This window comes from Triticum urartu, chromosome 4A, assembly GCF_056163025.1.
Source record: "Triticum urartu cultivar PI428250 chromosome 4A, HENAU_Tu73, whole genome shotgun sequence".
NCBI lineage: Eukaryota > Viridiplantae > Streptophyta > Magnoliopsida > Poales > Poaceae > Triticum > Triticum urartu.
This window is the reverse complement of record NC_141876.1, coordinates 167,534,599-167,554,763: the sequence shown is the minus strand read 5'-3', so window position 1 is coordinate 167,554,763 and position 20,165 is coordinate 167,534,599.

Below are 20,165 nucleotides of genomic sequence, written 5' to 3'. Positions count from 1 at the left end.
GCCGCCCTAGTTTTTGTCATACCGGTGTTATGTTCCTTGAATTTGCGTCCCTTACACGGTTGGGTGTTATGGGAACCCCTTGATAGTTCGCTTTGAATAAAACTCCTCCAGCAAGGCCCAACCTTGGTTTTACATTTTCCTAACAACCTATCACCTTCCCTTGGGTTCTGCAGACTCAAGGGTCATCTTTATTTTAACCCCCCCGGGCCAGTGCTTCTCTAAGTGTTAGTCTGAACCAGAGCCACTTGTGGCGCCACCTCAGGGAAACTTGAGGGTTGGTTTTAGCTGTACTTAGTGTTCATCCGGTGTTGCCCTGAGAACGAGATATGTGCAGCTCCTATCGGGATGTCGGCGCATTGGGCGGTCTTGCTGGTGTTGTTTTACCATTGTCAAAATGTCTTGTAACCGGGATTCCGAGTCTGATCGGGTCTTAATGCGAGAAGGAATATTCTTTGTTGACCGTGAGAGCTTGTGATGGGCTAAGTTGGGTCACCCCTGCGGGGTTTGAACTTTTGAAAGTCGTGCCCGCGGTTATGTGGCAGATGGGAATTTTTTAATATCCGGTTGTAGAGAACTTGACACCTAACTTAATTAAAATGAATCAACCGCGTGTGTAGCCGTGATGGTCTCTTTTCGGCGGAGTCCGGGAAGAGAACACGGTCTCATGTTATGCTTGAACGTAAGTAGTTTCAAGATCACATCTTGATCACTTCTAGTTCACGACCGTTGCGTTGCTTCTCTTCTCGCTCTTATTTGCATATGTTAGCCACCATATATGCTACTGCCTGCTGCAGCTCCAGCTTATTACCCATTTCCTACCGTTAAGCTTTAATAGTCTTTATCTCGTGGGTGTGAGATTGCTGAGTCCTCGTGACTCATGGATACTTCCAAACAGTTGTGGGTGCCCATGATGCCAGTGCAGGTGATGCAACGCAGCTCAGATGGGAGCTCGATGAAGTCCTTGATCGTTGTTTTGTTTCATTTCCTTTTGATCAGTAGTGGAGCCCAGTTGGGACGATCGAGGATTTAGCAATTGGGGTTGTCTTCTTTTATTTTGGTTCCGTAGTCGGACCTTGATTATATTCTGGGTGATGTATGTTTAACTTGTTATTTGTGTGAAGTGGCAATAGTAAGCCAACTCTTTATCCCTTTCTTATTCAGTACATGGGATTGTGTGAAGATTACCCCTCTTGCAACAAACCTACCATGCGGCTATGCCTCTAAGTCATGCCCCAACATGTGGGAGATATAGCCGCATTGTGGGTGTTACAAGTTGGTAATCAGAGCCATCCCCAACTTAGGAGCCCCCTGCTTGATCGAATCGCTAACGTTGTTGAGTCTAGAACAAAATGTTTTGAGTCTTGGGATTATATATATCGGAGAGTAGGATTCTTTTTACTCCTCTGTCCCTTCGTCGCTCGGGTGAGGCTTCCTGACGTAGAAGTTTTTGACTCTTCTCTCCTCAAATTTCACAATTTTTTTAGGATCACACGGGTATCTTGGAATCATTCCGATGGTTTTGTGATGAGAACATTGTTCTTGGTGCCTCCTGACATTTAGGGGTTGTGGCAGTGCCCCGGGGAGTTGAGCTCCGAGGTGTTGTCGTCACAATTTTATTGTTGCAGTTCTGGAAGACCTGAGTTCGCCGACATCGAAAATCTCTTTTCTGCAGGTGTTGGTGAGATAACCTCGACGCCGCCCAGTACTGGGGCGGGAGTTCGGGAGTATTGTCATAACTCATATAACGGATGCTTTTCGAAGGTTGAGGTAAATTATTTCCGAAGGTTTCTTGGTTATGCGTTGAAGGATGGATATAGCTGCATGTAGGATTTGCCAGTTTTGGGTGAGATATTATGCTTCCCCTGTATCCCCAACACCTGATTGCATAAACAGAAAGTTTTGGGAGTTTATAAGTGGGAATTCAAGTAGCTCCTAGAATATCTTTCCAACAGACACATGATACGATATGGGATCTATCATATATTTGTTTCCGGCTTATCCTGCAAGCCAATCCTTTGTTTTGTTTTGAGCTGTGGTATTCGAGTTGCTTCGAAGTCAAGTGTTGATTCCATACCTTTCCTAAGCGATGTTCTCACATTTCTATGTGAATACAAATCCTTCATGATAATCAAGATTGTCATGTCAATTCTTTTCAACCGGTGTATTTTCCTTCAAGTGGATCCGATCATTTCAACATTCGCAAGATCACCTCTCAGTTTTCCCAACGTTGCTCGTTTCATCCGTCCCCAAGTTTCCTTTGTTTTCCCGCCGTCCCACCCCTTGTTTCTTCAAGGACTCAGATTTCTTAATCAAGTATCTATTTTATGGATGTGAAGTCTCTCCATTCTTTTTCGTCAATGCTCTTACCTGGTGAATCTCATGAAGATGCTAAGGAAGCCTCAAGTTCATCACTCTTCACTCGTTTTCTTCTCCAGGGGATTTAATTCAAGCTTTCGGTGTTGATCTTATCCTTTCCTTGTTTCAAATGTTTTCCCACGCCGTTGCACCTCTTAATCTTTCACCTCTCACTATTCATTTGTTCGGGACTGCTGAAGATATCTCAGAAGGCTCGTCTTTTCATTCAAGGCCCGTTCAACCTATTTCGAGGTTGTTATCTCATTCTGGCCATTTAATTCAATCGGTGCAATCTCTCTTCAAATCTTTTCAACGGTGTTTCTCTTGAGTGGGCCCTAACCCACATGTCTTTTTCCAGGATCTTACCTAACTCTTCTTTTCCCGGAGTAACTCTCAAATTCTTCTCAAAGTTTGACGTAAGAATGAATTATCATCAGTCAAATGCCTTTCTCCAAGATCTTTCAAATTCTTTTCATCATTGGTTCAACCTTTCCAATTTTCATTCCAGAGTGCCTCAACAATTCATGGTGGTGTTTCTCATCGTCATTCTCAACATTTAAAGACTGAAGAAGAGTTTTTCCTCCAAATCTTACCCGTTCTCTCAAGATTCATGGTTCTAGCTGTTGGGCAACATAGTAATTTCAAAAAATTCCTACGCACACGCAAGATCATGGTGATGCATAGCAACGAGAGGGGAGAATGTGTCCACGTACCCTCATAGACCGAAAGCGGAAGCGTTAGCACAACGCAGTTGATGTAGTCGTACGTCTTCACGATCCGACCGATCAACTACCGAACGCACGGCACCTCTGAGTTCAGCACACGTTCAACTCGATGACGTCCCTTGAACTCCAATCCAGCCGAGCTTTGAGGGAGAGTTCCGTCAGCACGATGGCGTGGTGACGATGTTGATGTTCTACCATCGCAGGGCTTCGCCTAAGCACCGCTACGGTATTATCGAGGTGGACTATGGTGGAGAGGGGCACCGCACACGGCTAAAAGATCCAAGAGATCAATTGTTGTGTCTATGGGGTGCCCCCTGGCCACGTATATAAAGGAGTGGAGGAGGGGGAGAGTGCCGGCCCCTATGGCGCGCCCTGGAGGAGTCCTACTCCCACCGGGAGTAGGATTCCTCCCCTTCCAAGTAGTAGGAGTAGGAGACAAGGAAGGGGAAGAGGGAAGAGAAGGGAGGACGGGGAGCCGCCCCTCCCCCTAGTCCAATTTGGACTAGTCATTGGGGGGCGTGCGGCCTGCCTATCTCTCTCTCCCCTAAAGCCCAATAAGGCCCATATACTTCTTCCCCCGTATTCCCGTAACTCCCGGTACTCCGAAAAATACCCGAACCACTCGGAACCTTTCTGATGTCCGAACATAGTCCTCCAATATATTGATCTTTACGTCTCGACCATTTCAAGACTCCTCGTCATGTCCCCAATCTCGCCCGGGACTCCAAACTACCTTCGGTACATCAAAACACATAAACTCATAATATAACCATCATCGAACTTTAAGCGTGCGGACCCTAGGGGTTCGAGAACTATGTAGACATGACTGAGACACGTCTCCAGTTAATAACCAATAGTGGAACCTGGATGCTCATATTGGCTCCTACATATTCTACGAAGATCTTTATCGGTCAAACAGCATAAGAACATACGTTGTTCCCTTTGTCATCGGTATGTTACTTGCCCGAGATTCGATCGTCGGTATCTCAATACCTATTTCAATCTCGTTACCGGCAAGTCTCTTTACTCATTCCGTAATACATCATCCTGCAACTAACTCATTAGTTGCAATGCTTGCAAGGCTTAAGTGATGTGTATTACCGAGTGGGCCCAGAGATACCTCTCTGACAAAATGACAAATCCTAATCTCGAAATACGCCAACCCAACAAGTACCTTCGGAGACACCTGTAGAGCACCTTTATAATCACCCAATTACGTTGCGATGTTTGGTATCACACAAAGTGTTCCTCCGATAAACGGGAGTTGCATAATCTCATAGTCATAGGAACATGTATAAGTCATGAAGAAAGCAATAGCAACAAACTAAACGATCAAGTGCTAAGCTAACGGAATGGGTCAAGTCAATCACATCATTCTCCTAATGATGTGATCCCGTTAATCAAATGACAACTCTTTGTCTATGGTTAGGAAACATAACCATCTTTGATCAACGAGCTAGTCAAGTAGAGGCATACTAGTGACACTCTATTTGTCTATGTATTCACACATGTATCATGTTTCCGGTTAATACAATTCTAGCATGAATAATAAACATTTATCATGATATAAGGAAATAAATAATAACTTTATTATTGGCTCTAGGGCATATTTCCTTCAGTCTCCCACTTGCACTAGAGTCAATAATCTAGTTCATATCTTTATGTGATTAGTTCAGATCTCCATGTGACTAATACCCAAAGGGTTTACTAGAGTCTATAATCTAGTTCACATCACTATGTGATTTACACCCAAAGAGTGATCATGTTTTGCTTGTGAGAGAAGTTTAGTCTACGGGACTGCAACATTCAGATCCGTATGTATTTCACAAATTTCTATGTCTACAATGCTCTTCATGGAGCTACTCTAGCTAATTGCTCCCACTTTCAATATGTATCCAGATTGAGACTTAGAGTCATCTAGATCGATGTAAAAAGCTTGCGTCGACGTAACTCTTTACGATGAACTCTTTTATCACCTCCATAACTGAGAAATATTTCCTTAGTCCTCGAAGGATAATTTTGACCATTGTCTAGTGATCTACTCCTACATCACTATTGCACTCCCTTGCCAGAAAGATGCTAAGGTATACAATAGGACTGGTAAACATCATAGCATACTTTATTGAACCTATGACTGAGGCATAGCGAATGACTTATCATTCTCTTTCTATTTTCTGTTGTGGTCGGGTTTTGAGTCTTTACTCAACTTCACACCTTGCAACACAGGCAAGAACTCCTTCTTTGACTGTTCCATTTTGAACTACTTCAAAATCTTGTCAAGGTATGTACTCATTGAAATAACTTACCAAGCGTCTTGATCTATCTCTATAGATCTTGATGCTCAATGTGTAAGCAACTTCATCGAGGTCTTCCTTTGAAAAACTCCTTTCAAATACTCCTTTATGCTTTCCAGAAAATTCTACATTCTTTGCGAACAACAATATGTCATTCATATATACTTATCAGAAATGTTGTAGTGCTCCCACTCACTTTCTTGTAAATACAGGCTTCACCGCAAGTCTGTATAAAACCATATACTTTGATCACTTTATCAAAGCATATATTCCAACTCCGAGATGCTTGCACCAGTCCATAGATGGATCGCTGGAGCTTGCTCACTTTATTAGCACCTTTAGGGTCGACAAAACCTTCTTGTTGCATCATATACAACTCTTCTTTTTAAGAAATCCATGAAGGAAAACAGTTTTGACATCCATTTGCTAGATTTCATAAAATGTGGCAACTGCTAACATGATTCAGACAGACTTTTAAGCATCGATACGAGTGAAGAAATCTCATCGTAGTCAACACCTTTAACTTGTCGAAAAAACACTTTGCGACAATTCTAGCTTTGTAGATAGTAACACTACTATCAGCGTCCGTCTTCCTCTTGAAGATCCATTTATTCTTAATGACTCACTGATCATCGAGCAAGTCAATCAAAGTCCATACTTTGTTCTCATACATGGATCCAATCTCAGATTTCATGGCCTCAAGCCATTTCACAGAATCTGGGCTCATCATCGCTTCCTCATAGTTCGTAGGTTCGTCATGGTCAATTAACATGACCTCCAGAACAGGATTACCGTACCACTCTGGTGCGGATCTCACTCTGGTTGACCTATGAGGTTCGGTAGTAACTTGATCTGAAGTCACATGATCATCATCATTAGCTTCCTCACTAATTGGTGTAGGAGTCACATAAATAGATTTCTGTGATGATCTACTTTCCAATAAGGGAGCAGGTACAGTTACCTCATCAAGTTCTACTTTCCTCCCACTCACTTTTTTCGAGAGAAACTCCTTCTCTAGAAAGGATCCATTCTCAGCAACGAATGTATTGCCTTCGGATATGTGATAGAAGGTGTACCCAACTATCTCCTTTGGGTATCCTATGAAGACATATTTCTCCGATTTGGGTTTGAACTTATTAGGATGAAACTTTTTCTTATAAGCATCGCAACCCCAAACTTTAAGAAATGACAACTTTGGTTTCTTGCCAAACCACGGTATATACAGTGTCGTCTCGACGGATTTAGATGGTAACCTTTTTAACGTGAATGCAGTTGTCTCTAATGCATAACCCCAAAACTATAGTGGTTAATTGTTAAGAAACATCATAGATTGCACTATATCCAATAATAGTATGGTTATGATGTTCGGACACATGCTATGGTGTTCCAAGTGGCACGATTTTTGTGAAATTATTCTACATTGTTTTAATTAAAGACCAAACTCGTAACTCAAATATTTGTCTCTGCAATCAGATCGTATGAACTTTATTTTCTTGTCACGATCATTTTCCACTTCACTCTGAAGTTCTTTGAACTTTTCAAATGTTTCAGACTTATGTTTCATCAAATAGATATACCCATATCTGCTCAAATCATCTGTGAAGGTCAGAAAATAATGATACCCGCCGCGAGCCTCAACACTCATCGGACTGCATACATCAGTATGTATTATTTCCAATAAGTGAGTTGCTCGCTCCATTGTTCTAAAGAACGGAGTCTTAGTCATCTTGCCCATGAGACATGGATCGCAAGCATCAAAATGATTCATAACCAAGTGATTCCAAAATCCCATCAGCATGGAGTTCTTCATGCGCTTTACACCAATATGACCTAAACGGCAGTGCCACAAGTAAGTTGCACTATCATTATTAACTTTGCATCTTTTGGCTTCAATATTATGAATATGTGTATCACTACGATCGAGATCCAACGAACCATTTTCATTGGGTGTATGACCATAGAAGGTTTTATTCATGTAAACAGAACAACAATTATTCTCTAACTTAAATGAATAACCGTTTTGCAATAAACATGATCAAATCCTATTCATGCTCAACGCAAACACCAAATAACATTTATTTAGGTTTAACACTAAGCCCGAAAGTGTAGGGAGTGTGCGATGATAATCATATTAATCTTGGAACCACTTCCAACACACATCGTCACTTCACCCTTAACTAGTCTCTGTTCATTCTGCAACTCCCGTTTTGAGTTACTACTCTTAGCAACTGAACCAGTATCAAATACTGAGGGTTTGATATAAACACTAGTAAAGTACACATCAATAACATGTATATCAAATATAGCATTATTCACTTTGCCATCCTTCTTATCCGCCAAATACTTGGGGCAGTTCCGCTTCCAGTGACCAGTCCCTTTGCAGTAGAAGCACTTAGTCTCAGGCTTAGGTCCAGACTTGGGCTTCTTCACTTGAGCAGCAACTTGCTTGTTGTTCTTCTTGAAGTTCCCTTTCTTTCCCTTTGCCCTTTTCTTGAAACTAGTGGTCTTCTTAATCATCAACACTTGATGCTCTTTCTTGATTTCTACCTTCATCGATTTCATCATCATGAAAAGCTCGGGAATTGTTTTCATCATCCCTTGCATACTATAGTTCATCATGAAGTTCTACCAACTTGGTGATGGTGACTAGAGAATTCTGTTAATCACTATTTTATCTGGAAGACTAACTCCCACTTGATTCAAGCGATTGTAGTACCCAGACAATCTGAACACATGCTCACTGCTTGAGCTATTCTCCTCCATCTTTTAGCTATAGAACTTGTTGGAGACTTCATATCTCTCAACTCGGGTATTTGCTTGAAATATTAACTTCAACTCCTGGAACATCTCATATGATCCATGACGTTCAAAACGTCTTTGAAGTCCCGATTCTAAGCTGTTAAGCATGGTGCACTAAACTATCAAGTAGTCATCATATTGAGCTAGCCAAACATTCATGATGTCTGCATCTGCTCCTGCAATAGGTCTGTCACCTAGCGGTGCATCAAGGACATAATTCTTCTATGCAGCAATGAGGATAATCCTCATATCACGGATCCAATCCGCATCATTGCTACTAACATTTTTCAACTTAGTTTTCTCTAGGAACATATCAAAAATAAAACAGAGGAGCTAAACGCGAGCTATTGATCTACAACATAGATATGCTAATACTACCAGGACTAAGTTCATGATAAATTAAAGTTCAATTAATCATAATACTTAAGAACTCCCACTTAGATAGACATCCCTCTAATTATCTAAGTGATCAGGTGATCCAAATCAATTAAACCATAACCGATCATCACGTGAAATGGAGTAGTTTTCAATGGTGAACATCACTATGTTGATCATATCTACTATATGATTCACGCTCGACCTTTCGGTCTCAGTGTTCCGAGGCCATATCTCCATATGCTAGGCTCGTCAAATTTAACCTGAGTATTCTGCATGTGCAAAACTGGCTTGCACCCATTGTAGATGGATGTAGAGCTTATCACACCCGATCATCATGTGGTGTCTGGGCAAGATGAACTTTGGCAATGGTGCATACTCAGGGAGAACACTTTTATCTTGAAATTTAGTGAGAGATCATCTTATAATGCTACCGTCAATCAAAGCAAAATAAGATGCATAAAATATAAACATCACATGCAATCAATATAAGTGATATGATATGGCCATCATCATCTTGTGCTTGTGATCTCCATCTATGAAGCACCGTCATGATCACCATCGTCACCGGCGCGACACCTTGATCTCCATCGTAGCATTGTTGTCGTCTCGCCAACTATTGCTTCTAGGACTATCGCTACCGCTTAGTGATAAAGTAAAGCAATTACAGGGCGATTGCATTGCATACAATAAAGCGACAACCATATGGCTCCTACCAGTTGCCGATAACTCGGTTACAAAACATGATCATCTCATACAATAAAATATAGTATCATGTCTTGACCATATCACATCACAACATGCCCTACAAAAACAAGTTAGACATCCTCTACTTTGTTGTTGCAAGTTTTACATGGCTGCTACGGGCTGAGTAAGAACCGTTCTTACCTATGCATCAAAACCATAACGATAGTTCGTCAAGTTAGTGATGTTTTAACCTTCTCAAGGACCGGGCATAGCCACACTCTGTTCAACTAAAGTTGGAGAAACTGACACCCGCCAGCCACCTGTGTGCAAAGCACGTCGGGAGAACAAGTCTCGCGAAAGCATACGTGTAATGTCGGTCCGGGCCGCTTCATCCAAGAATACCGCCGAACCAAAGTATGACATGCTGGTAAGCAGTATGACTTGTATCGCCCACAACTCACTTGTGTTATACTCGTGCATATAACATCAACGCATAAAACCTGGCTTGGTTGCCACTGTTGGGGAATGTAGTAATTTCAAAAAAATTCCTACGCACATGCAAGATCATGGTGATGCATAGGAATGAGAGGGGAGAGTGTGTCCCCGTACCCTCGTAGACCGAAAGCGGAAGCGTTAGCACAACGCGGTTGATGTAGTCGTACGTCTTCACGATCCGACTGATCAAGTACCGAACGCACGTCACCTCCGAGTTCTGCACACGTTCAACTCGATGACGTCCCTCGAACTCTGATCCAGCCGAGCTTTGAGGGAGAGTTCCGTCAGCACGCCGGTGTGGTGACGACGTTGATGTTCTACCAACGCAGGGCTTCGCCTAAGCACCGCTACGGTATTATCAAGGTGGACTATGGTGGAGAGGGGCACCACACACGGCTAAAAGATCCAAGAGATCAATTGTTGTGTCAATGGGGTGCCCCCTGGCCACGTATATAAAGGAGTGGAGGAGGGGGAGAGGGCCGGCCCCTATGGCGCGCCCTGGAGGAGTCCTACTCCCACCGGGAGTAGGATTCCTCCCCTTCCAAGTAGTAGGAGTAGGAGACAAGGAAGGGGAAGTGGGAAGAGAAGGAAGGAGGGGGCGCCGCCCCTCCCCCTAGTCCAATTCAGACTAGTCAATGGGGGGCGCGCGGCCTGCCTCTCTCTCTCCCCTAAAGCCTGATAAGGCACATATACTTCTTCCCCCGTATTCCCGTAACTCCCCGGTACTCCGAAAAATATCCGAACCACTCGGAACCTTTCCGATGTCCGAATATAGTCGTCCAATATATCGATCTTTATGTCTCAACCATTTCGAGACTCTTCGTCATGTCCCGATCTCATCCGGGACTCCAAACTACCTTTGGTACATCAAAACACATAAACTCATAATATAATCGTCATCGAACTTTAAGCGTGCGGACCCTACGGGTTCGAGAACTATGTAGACATGACCGAGACACGTCTCCGGTCAATAACCAATAGCGGAACCTGGATGCTCATATTGGATTCTACATATTATACGAAGATCTTTATCGGTCAAACCGCATAACAACATACGTTGTTCCCTTTGTCATCGGTATGTTACTTTCCCGAGATTCGATTGTCGGTATCTCAATACCTAGTTCAATCTCGTTACTGACAAGTCTCTTTACTCGTTCCGTAATACATCATCCCGCAACTAACTCGTATTACCGAGTGGGCCCGAAGATACCTCTCCGACAATCGGAGTGACAAATCCTAATCTCGAAATACGCCAACCCAACAAGTACCTTCGGAGACACCTGTAGAGCACCTTTATAATCACCCAGTTACGTTGTGACGTTTGGTAGCACACAAATTGTTCCTCCGGTAAATGGGAGTTGCATAATCTCATAGTCATAGGAACATGTATAAGTCATGAAGAAAGCAATAGCAACAAACTAAACGGTCAAGTGCTAAGCTAACGGAATGGGTCAAGTCAATCACATCATTCTCCTAATGATGTGATCCCGTTAATCAAATGACAACTCTTTGTCTATGGCTAGGAAACATAACCATCTTTGATCAACGAGCTAGTCAAGTAGAGGCATACTAGTGACACTCTGTTTGTCTATGTATTCACACATGTATCGTGTTTCCGGTTAATACAATTCTAGCATGAATAATGAACATTTATCATGATATAAGGAAATAAATAATAACTTTATTATTGCCTCTAGGGCATATTTCCTTCTCTAGCTTGTTTGCCATCCTCTCATAATTGTTTTCGATTGTGAGAATTATTTTCAACCATCCGAAGCAATTCAGGAGTCTTTTCAGTTCGATTCTCCGAAGACCATCATTTCGGGTTTATTCATTCTCAGCTTTCATCTCTCGTTCTCCAAATCTTACCGGTGCATCGTGCAAGTGTTCTCTAATCAGGTCTTGATCTCTTCGCTCTCAGGTATCTAAATTCCCTCAAGTGTCTTCATTCATTCTCTAATTCTTCCCGGTGTTTCTTTATCTTTTCTTTGTTCATTTTCAGTTCTTCTGGTGGTTCATTCAAGATTTCTCTTCAGTTGTTATTGTAGCAATTCATTCGTTCTTTCAAATCCTACTAGTGGATCATTGAAGACTTTCTCAAGTTTAAGCTATATCTTTCCGCAATCATTTCCAATGAGAATGAGTAGTATGCCAAATCCATTGTGTGTCATCAATTTAATTGATGAAGGACAAGCATAATGTAATTCTTATTCTTGTTTCATTGAGTATATTCAACTCCTTATTCCGGAGCTCATCAAATTCTTGATTTCATTTGTTCATCTTTGTTTTCCGGAGTTCCAAGATCTCTCAATTATATCATTGCGTAGCTCCATCTAATCATTGCAAGGCTTCAATCTTGTTCGCTTCAAACCTTCAATTCTTTTATGTTATCTTTTCCTATTTGGAGTTCTTCATGGAGGCTCAACATGGTGGTTCGTCAAGGATTCCTTTCATTCTTCAATTGTTCTTCAAGATTTCTCCTGAAGTTAAGATCCGCCAAGCTATACTCTAAAATAAACATGGTGTTCAACACATGTCTTGTTTTGAGGAGTTCAAGTATTTCTCATCTTGCATTCCGAAGTGAAATTCCTTCTACCTTATTTTTTCAGGTGGTGTTATGTCATTCTTGACAATTTCCCTTCGTGTTTCATGATTCGCAAGTTGTTAAGAATGAGATATTTAAACCCACCAATCTCTTCACTGGAGTTATCTTGGGTTATTTCACCTAAAGCTTTCCCTATGGATTGTTGCTATTTATGGTGCTTATAAATGATCCAAGTTCTTCTCCTATCCTCTCGGCGGAAGGAGTTGTCATCTCCTTGTTGACCTCAATCTAATCTATTGTTTTTGTTAGTGGCAGAATTTCACCTCATAATTTTGAGACGTTTTCCATAAGCCCACCACAAGTTTATACGTTTCGTTGTTGGTTTTCCAACAACTCTGTTATAACCTTCTTGGAAGGGTGCTCTCCAAGCTCTTTTGTGGCAGAAGTTGGCATTTTCTTATCCATTCTTTCATTCGAATGATCTATCTTCTATTCTCTCTTCCGGAGGCATTGTAATGTTGCTCTCTTCACTCATCATCTCGAAGTATGAGGATCGTGTTCTTTTCATGCTTATCCATTTAACCAGAGTGTTGTGTCCTCTGCTCAAGTTCTTTTCATCTTTTCAAGTCTTCCATCTCTTTATAAACCGGAGTGCTATCCGAATTTGTTCTTCCTTGTTCCTCTTTTCTAATGGAGTGTTTTCAACTTCGTTCATCTCCTTGTATTCTTTTCTCAAAATTGTTTAACATCTCAAGGTTCTTTGGTTTCACTCGTTTGTCAAAAAAACAACTTTGTTTTACCTCTTCTCTTCCTCTTCCGTTTTCCCTCCGGTGCCATCCTAGAACTCGGGACGAGATCCTTTCGTAGTGGTGGAGTGTTGTAACGCCCCGGATGTAACTTGCCATATTTGTACTCCGACTCTGCCATTTTCGGCTTTAAGTTATGAGACTCCCTTCGTGGTTGGGTTTTTGTCTTTGTTTTGCATTTTGTACATGTCATGCATTTCATAGCATGTCATCATGTGCATCTCATTTGCATTCGTGTTTGTCTCATGCATCCGAGCATTTTCCCCGTTGTCCATTTTGCAATCCGACACTCCTACGTCCTCCGGCGCACCCTTCTTGTCTCTTTTCATGAGCGGGTGTTAAACGTTCTCGGAATGGACCAAGATTTGCCAAGTGGCCTTGGTACACCACCGGTAGAACGCCTGTCAAATTTCATGCCATTTGGTGTCCATTTGATACTCCAACGGTTAACCGGGTAACCACAAAGGCCTCTTGTGTGTTGCATCCCAACACCCCTCCAAACGGCCCAATAACCCATCCAAACCTCTTCCATGTCCTCCATCGTCGGATCACGATCGTGTGGGCGAAAACTACAATCCATTTGGACCCTCCTACCTCCTCCTACCTATAAATATGTGTCTCCCTCCGAAATTTCGCGGATGAAAACCTAGATCCACTCCTCCTCGCGCTGTCGGACATGTCCGCCACCGCCCGAACATGTCCAGCCGCCGCGCCGGACCAATCACGCCATGCCACTTGTCCTCCGCCGTCGTCCCCGCGGCCGCGGCCAGCCGAGCCCGCGTGCGGCCCGCTCGGCCCGACCCCGCCACCCGCGTCCCGTGCCCGAGGCCGCCGCCCTTGCTCCGCTACCCACCGCCTTCGCGCCGTCGCCAGCGACCAACTCCGGCGACCGGAGCACGTCGCCGTCGTCCACCTCCTTGCCGGACCGCGCCTCGCCGACCCACCGTGCTCCGCCATCCACCGTCCCGCGCCGCCTTCGCCCGACCCTGCGCGCCCCTCTCGCCGGACCGCCGCAGCCGCGCCCTGATCTGGCCAGAGCTGCCAGATCCGACAAGGGCCGGACCCCTCCTCTCCATCCAGTCTGGCCAGCCCCGCCATCGTCAGCTCGCCGGAGTTCCTTCCTGTGGCCGGATCCGCCCCGTGCCGCCGCTTCCTCCGCCGTCCCCGCGCCTCCCCGCCTCCGCGTTGCCGCTTTCCGAAGTCGCCGGAGCCGGAGCTCGCCGGAGTTCCTCTCTGGTCGGATCCGGGGAAGATGGATGAGATCCACCCATCCCCACATCCGAACACCTCGCTGCGTCTCGGATCTCGTCGTCCCGCACGTCCTCGTCCCGTTGACTTTCCGGAGTGGTATAATTTCACTAAGTCCTTTTTTTCTAATATTTTCATGCCTCCTTTGACATGTCATACCTCCGTGACCATAGCTCCGTTTCCTGCATATGATATATCAAAATGTTCATTGGGATATGCTCTTCATTTCCTTCCATTGTGGCATGCTTTTTTGAGTTCATCTTGATGCCCTAATCATTGATGCAAGAGTGCTATAAAATGTTTACTGATGCTACTTATCAGATTATGTTGATTTGTCATTTTTGTTGCATTTTATGTGTGCACCATATGGGCATGAGCTCTACATGTGTTTTAAACTATGCCATGCCATCCTTACAGAGGTGCTTGCCATGTATTTTTGTGATGAATGTGGTGACTAGCACAAGCATGCAAAGTAGCCTTCGTGATGTTGTTGTTTTCAGGGACTTAGGATTTTGCTAAGTCCTTTTCCTGCTGTTATTTTGATGCCATGTAAACTTGATGCTACAAAATGTTCCTGGCAGTTTGTTTACATGTTAATCAATTTTTCCATGGTTGTTGTTAGTGATACATGCATGCTACGATCTTTCTCTTGCCATGGTTAGCTTCTTGAACATGTCTTCTTGCTGTTAGTATGCTTATCTTGTCATTCAATGCTTTGTGATGAGTGATTTGAGCTTGCAAAGGTACCTTCATAATTCTGGTTATGCCATGCTCTGTTTTCTGCACAGTCTGAAACTGTTAACGAAACTTGCTATATTTACATGGGTGCCATCATATCTTCTGTGCCTTTTTGGCTCATGATCAGTAAGGGTCGTTTGTTCTATGCTTTGAGTAGATTCATGCCAAGCTTTCGTTTGCTATGATATGTTCGTGTAGCATGTTGTTTGCTTGCTATAAACATGGCTTCCTGATGTTATTTTTGGCATGTTAGTATTTTCACTAAGTCTCTGAAGCTGATATCTTTTGCTCTTTTGCCATGCTTGTTTGAACCTGCTCTTGTGTGATTTAGCCATAGCTCAGTGTTCATGATTTCTCAAGCATCTTGAGTAGATCACTACCATTTGCTTTGTTGTTATGTTGGAGTGAAATAGCTTAGTTTCTTGTTGCATTCTAGGTGGCATTGTGTTGTTAATCGCAGAATTGTGCCATTCTTGTTTTGCTTGCCATTTGCAAACCGTCCATCCGATTCCGGTGATCTTTATATCGATTTGGACCGAAATCATCTCATCTTTCCAGCGGCACACTTGGTTTGCCAAGTTGGTGCCTGGTTCAATCTTTCCCTTTCGAAACACGCATATGCATTGCATATCACATCTCGCATATCATGCCATGTTTTGCATCATGTTGCTTGTGCATTGCACCATGATTGATTGTTGGTCCTTTGATTGTGTTCTTGCTTTGGGTAGAGCTGGGACACGAGTATGTGATAGAGGAACCTGTTGAGAATGCTTACGAGGATCAAGCTTTCGTCAACTCTGAGAACTTTGCAGGCAAGATGACCATACCCTCGAAATCACTTCTATCTTTGCTTGCTAGTTGTTCGTTCTATTGCTATGTCGCGCTACCTACCACTTGCTATATCATGCCTCCCATATTGTCATGTCAAGCCTCTAACCCACCTTTCCTAGCAAACCGTTGTTTGGCTATGTTACCGCTTTTGCTCAGCCCCTCTTATAGCATTGCTAGTTGCAGGTGAAGATGGAGTTTGTTCCATGTTGGAACATGGATATTGTTGGGATATCATTATTATATCGTATTTACTTTAATGCATCTATATACTTGGTAAAGGGTGGAAGGCTCGGCCTTATGCCTGGTGTTTTGTTCCACTCTTGCCGCCCTAGTTTCTGTCATACCGGTGTTATGTTCCTTGAATTTGCGTCCCTTACGCGGTTGGGTGTTATGCGAACCCCTTGACAGTCACTTTCAATAAAACTCCTCCAGCAAGTCCCAACCTTGGTTTTACATTTGCCTAACAACCTATCACCTTCCCTTGGGTTCTGTAGACTCAAGGGTCATCTTTATTTTAACCCCCCCCCCCGGGCCAGTGCTTCTCTAAGTGTTGGTCCGAACCAGAGCCACTTGCGGCGCCACCTCGGGGAAACTAGAGGGTTGGTTTTAGCTGTACGTAGTGTTCATCCGGTGTTGCCCTAAGAACAAGATATGTGCAGCTCCTATCGGGATGTCGGCGCATCGGGCGGTCTTGCTGGTCTTGTTTTACCATTGTCAAAATGTCTTGTAACCGGGATTCTGAGTCTGATCGGGTCTTCCCGCGAGAAGGAATATTCTTCGTTGACTGTGAGAGCTTGTGATGGGCTAAGTTGGGACACCCCTGTGGGGTTTGAACTTTCGAAAGTCGTGCCCGCGGTTATGTGGCAGATGGGAATTTGTTAATATCCGGTTGTAGAGAACTTGACACCTAACTTCATTAAAATGAATCAACCGCGTGTGTAGCCGTGATGGTCTCTTTTCGGCGGAGTCCGGGAAGAGAACACGGTCTCGTGTTATGCTTGAACGTAAGTAGTTTCAGGATCACTTCTTGATCACTTCTAGTTCACGACCATTGCGTTGCTTCTCTTCTCGCTCTTATTTGCGTATGTTAGCCACCATATATGCTAGTGCTTGCTGCAGCTCCACCTTATTACCCGTTTCCTACCTTTAAGCTTAAATAGTTTTGATCTCGCGGGTGTGATATTGCTGAGCCTCGTGACTCACGGATACTTCCAAACAGTTGCATGTGCCGATGATGCCAGTGCAGGTGACACAACTCAGCTCAGTTGGGAGCTCGATGAAGTCCTTGATCGTTGTTTTGTTTCGTTTCCTTTTGATCGATAGTGGTGCTCAGTTGGGACGATCGGGGATCTAGCAATTGGGGTTGTCTTCTTTTATTTTGGTTCCGTAGTCGAACCTTGATTGTATTCTACATGATGTATGTTTAACTTGTTATTTGTGTGAAGTGGCGATTTTAAGCCAACTCTTTATCCCTTTCTTATTCAGTACATGGGATTATGTGAAGATTACCCCTCTTGTGACAAACCTACCATGCGGCTATGCCTCTAAGTCGTGCCCCGACACGTGGGAGATATAGCCGCATTGTGGGTGTTACAGCGATTTACTATGCTTCTTGGACACCTTCTCGGGCTATCACCAAATCAAGATGGCGGTGCAGGACATTGAGAAGACAGTTTTTCTAACCCCGTGTGGGGTGTACTGCTACACGTGCATGCTGTTCGGGCTGCGCAATGCTGGAGCAACCTTCCAGTGGTTAATGCACATCGCCTTGGGCTAGCAGCTAGGGAGGAACGCCGAGGCGTACGTCGATGACATAGTGGTGAAATCTCGGGAGGCGAGAACGCTTGTCGAGGATCTGGAGGAGACTTTCGCTAGCCTACGCACGGTAAACCTATGGCTCAACCCAGAGAAATGTGTGTTTGGCCGTCTGACAAGCTGCTACAATTCCTGGTGTCGCACAGAGGGATCAATGCCAACCCATAGAAAGTCAAGGCCATAGAAAGGATGAGCCCGCCGCAAATCCTCAAGGAGATGCAGAAGCTGGCGGGCTGCGTAACCTCACTCGGGTGCTTCATCTCCAAGCTGGGGGAGTGCTCCATCCCTTTCTTCAAGCTGATGAAAAAGAAGGGCCCATTCGAGTGGAGTCCGGAGGCTGACATAGCCTTCCAAGACCTCAAGAAGTACCTCACCAGCCCGTCGGTGATGGTAGCGTCGTGCCCCTTGAACCTTTGGTGCTCTACCTGGCCGCCACACCTCACTCTGCCAGCGCGGCGCTGGTGGCGGTCCGTGAGGAGCACCCGATCAAGGGCTCGCGGGGCAGCACCCCGCGCTCGGTTGAGGCGCCACAGCCTCAGGACGACGCTGCTGAGGCCTCGGCCGCCCCACCGATAGCCGGGCTCCTAAGGATGGCGCCCACGAGGCCGTGGCGGCCCCGACAAACGACAAGGCTCCTGAAACCCCTGGCCTCAAGAGGAATGGGACCATGCCAATACCTCCACCCTCGTCGAACACCCGGTGTACTTCGTCATCATGGTGCTGCGCGATGCGCGGGCACGCTACCCCATGCCACAGAAGCTACTGCTCATGCTCCTCGTCGCCTCCCGAAAGCTACGCCACTACTTCAAAGGCCACCCCATCAAGGTTGTCTCAGCTTACCCCCTGGAGAGGGTACTCCGGAGCCCTAACATCGTGGGGAGGGTCGCCGAATGGAACATTGAACTATAGGCGTTCCAGTTGGAATTCAGCACCACCAGAATCATCAAGGGTGCAGCCCTCACCGACATCGTGGCGGAATGGACCAATGTTCCCAACCAAGAAGTGGGCGAGAACCGCTCCCTCTCTCCCAGAAATGAAGCACTGGATGGTTCTGTCATGTACTTCGACGGCGCATTCGCGCGCCAGGGCGCGGGGGCTGGAGCTGTGCTAATCTCGTCCACCCAGGTAAAGCTCTACTACGTCGTGCAGCTCTGCTTCTAGCAGGGCGAGAAGGTCTCCAACAACATCGCGGAATACGAAGGCCTGATTGCCGGCCTCAAGGCTGCGACGGCTTTGGGAGTGAGGCGCCTCACCATCAGGGGTGACTGTCGGCGTTCTGGGAACGGGGGTCCCCAGACTTGCCTGCTTGCGGCGTGGCTCAAAGGGGAGCCCAGCACGGCCCATCTTCACCAACACAAACCCAAGACCCTCGCGAGGGGCCAAGCCTCGCGTGGCGGACGACGCGAAGCTTCCTCAGGCACGGCCTCGTCAGGCTGGCTCACGAGGAGGCGGAGGGATCAAGGCGGGGTACCTCATGAGGTGCCCATGAACCAAGCCATGACAACTCAGGGCGCAAGGCGGGTGCTAGCCCGCGCAGCGTCCTCCTTTCCTCTTTGGTGCAAAGGGGGCAAGCGCAGCCGTGGAGTATCGAGGCATCAGGCAAAGGTTGCCATTTCGGTGCAACGAGACCAAGACCAGGAGGACTACGAGATGGAGGTCACCGTGGAGCCCAAGACGGCGTCATCACCAGAGCTTTGCGCAGGGGAAGACTACTTTTGTCAGGATAGCTGATACTTGCTGTCCCCATTCAAATTAGCCCGCCATTGTTGGCTCCCTTCCCGCTCAATATTTGGGAAGAGGACCAGGGCCTCTATAAATAGGACCAGCCACCCACATAGCTGGGGGGGAAGAAAAAGAGGTAGGAAGGAAGAGGCTCGTTAGAAGGGTCGGCCAAAGGAGAGTAGAGAGAGAGAGAGAAAGGTGGCTGAACTCCTCCCAGCAGTTCATCGCCTCAGCCAAGAACAGACCCTCGCGAGGCTGTTCTTCCTTGTATTGTTCATCATCATCAGCCCAAGAGGCAATCCACACACCACACACTGGAGTAGGGTATTACACCACAACGGTGGCCCGAACCAGTATAAACCCTGTGTCTCTTGTGTTGTTCTTTCCTTAGTTTAGATCCTAGCACGGCGGAGGGGTGCAGGAAGGTAGGAGGCGAAATCTCCGCGCGCACCCTAGTGTTCGAACCTCAAGGGTCTGCGGAACGCGAAATCCGACATCTGGGGCGCCAGGTAGGGGTGCGCCGGAATTCGTCTTCCACCGCCCCGTTCTCCTCCGACCGTCACGCCCATGTCTGACGCTCGTCGGGCCCGCCCCGAGCGCCGGGCCGCACTCGCTTCCCGCGTCGCCCAGACGGCCCCTGTCGGCGGGCATCCACGCCGTTCCCCGTCACCTGCCGTCAACGCCGCCATCGGCCCGGCGGGGGACGAGCGGCAAGCATCGTCCCAGCATC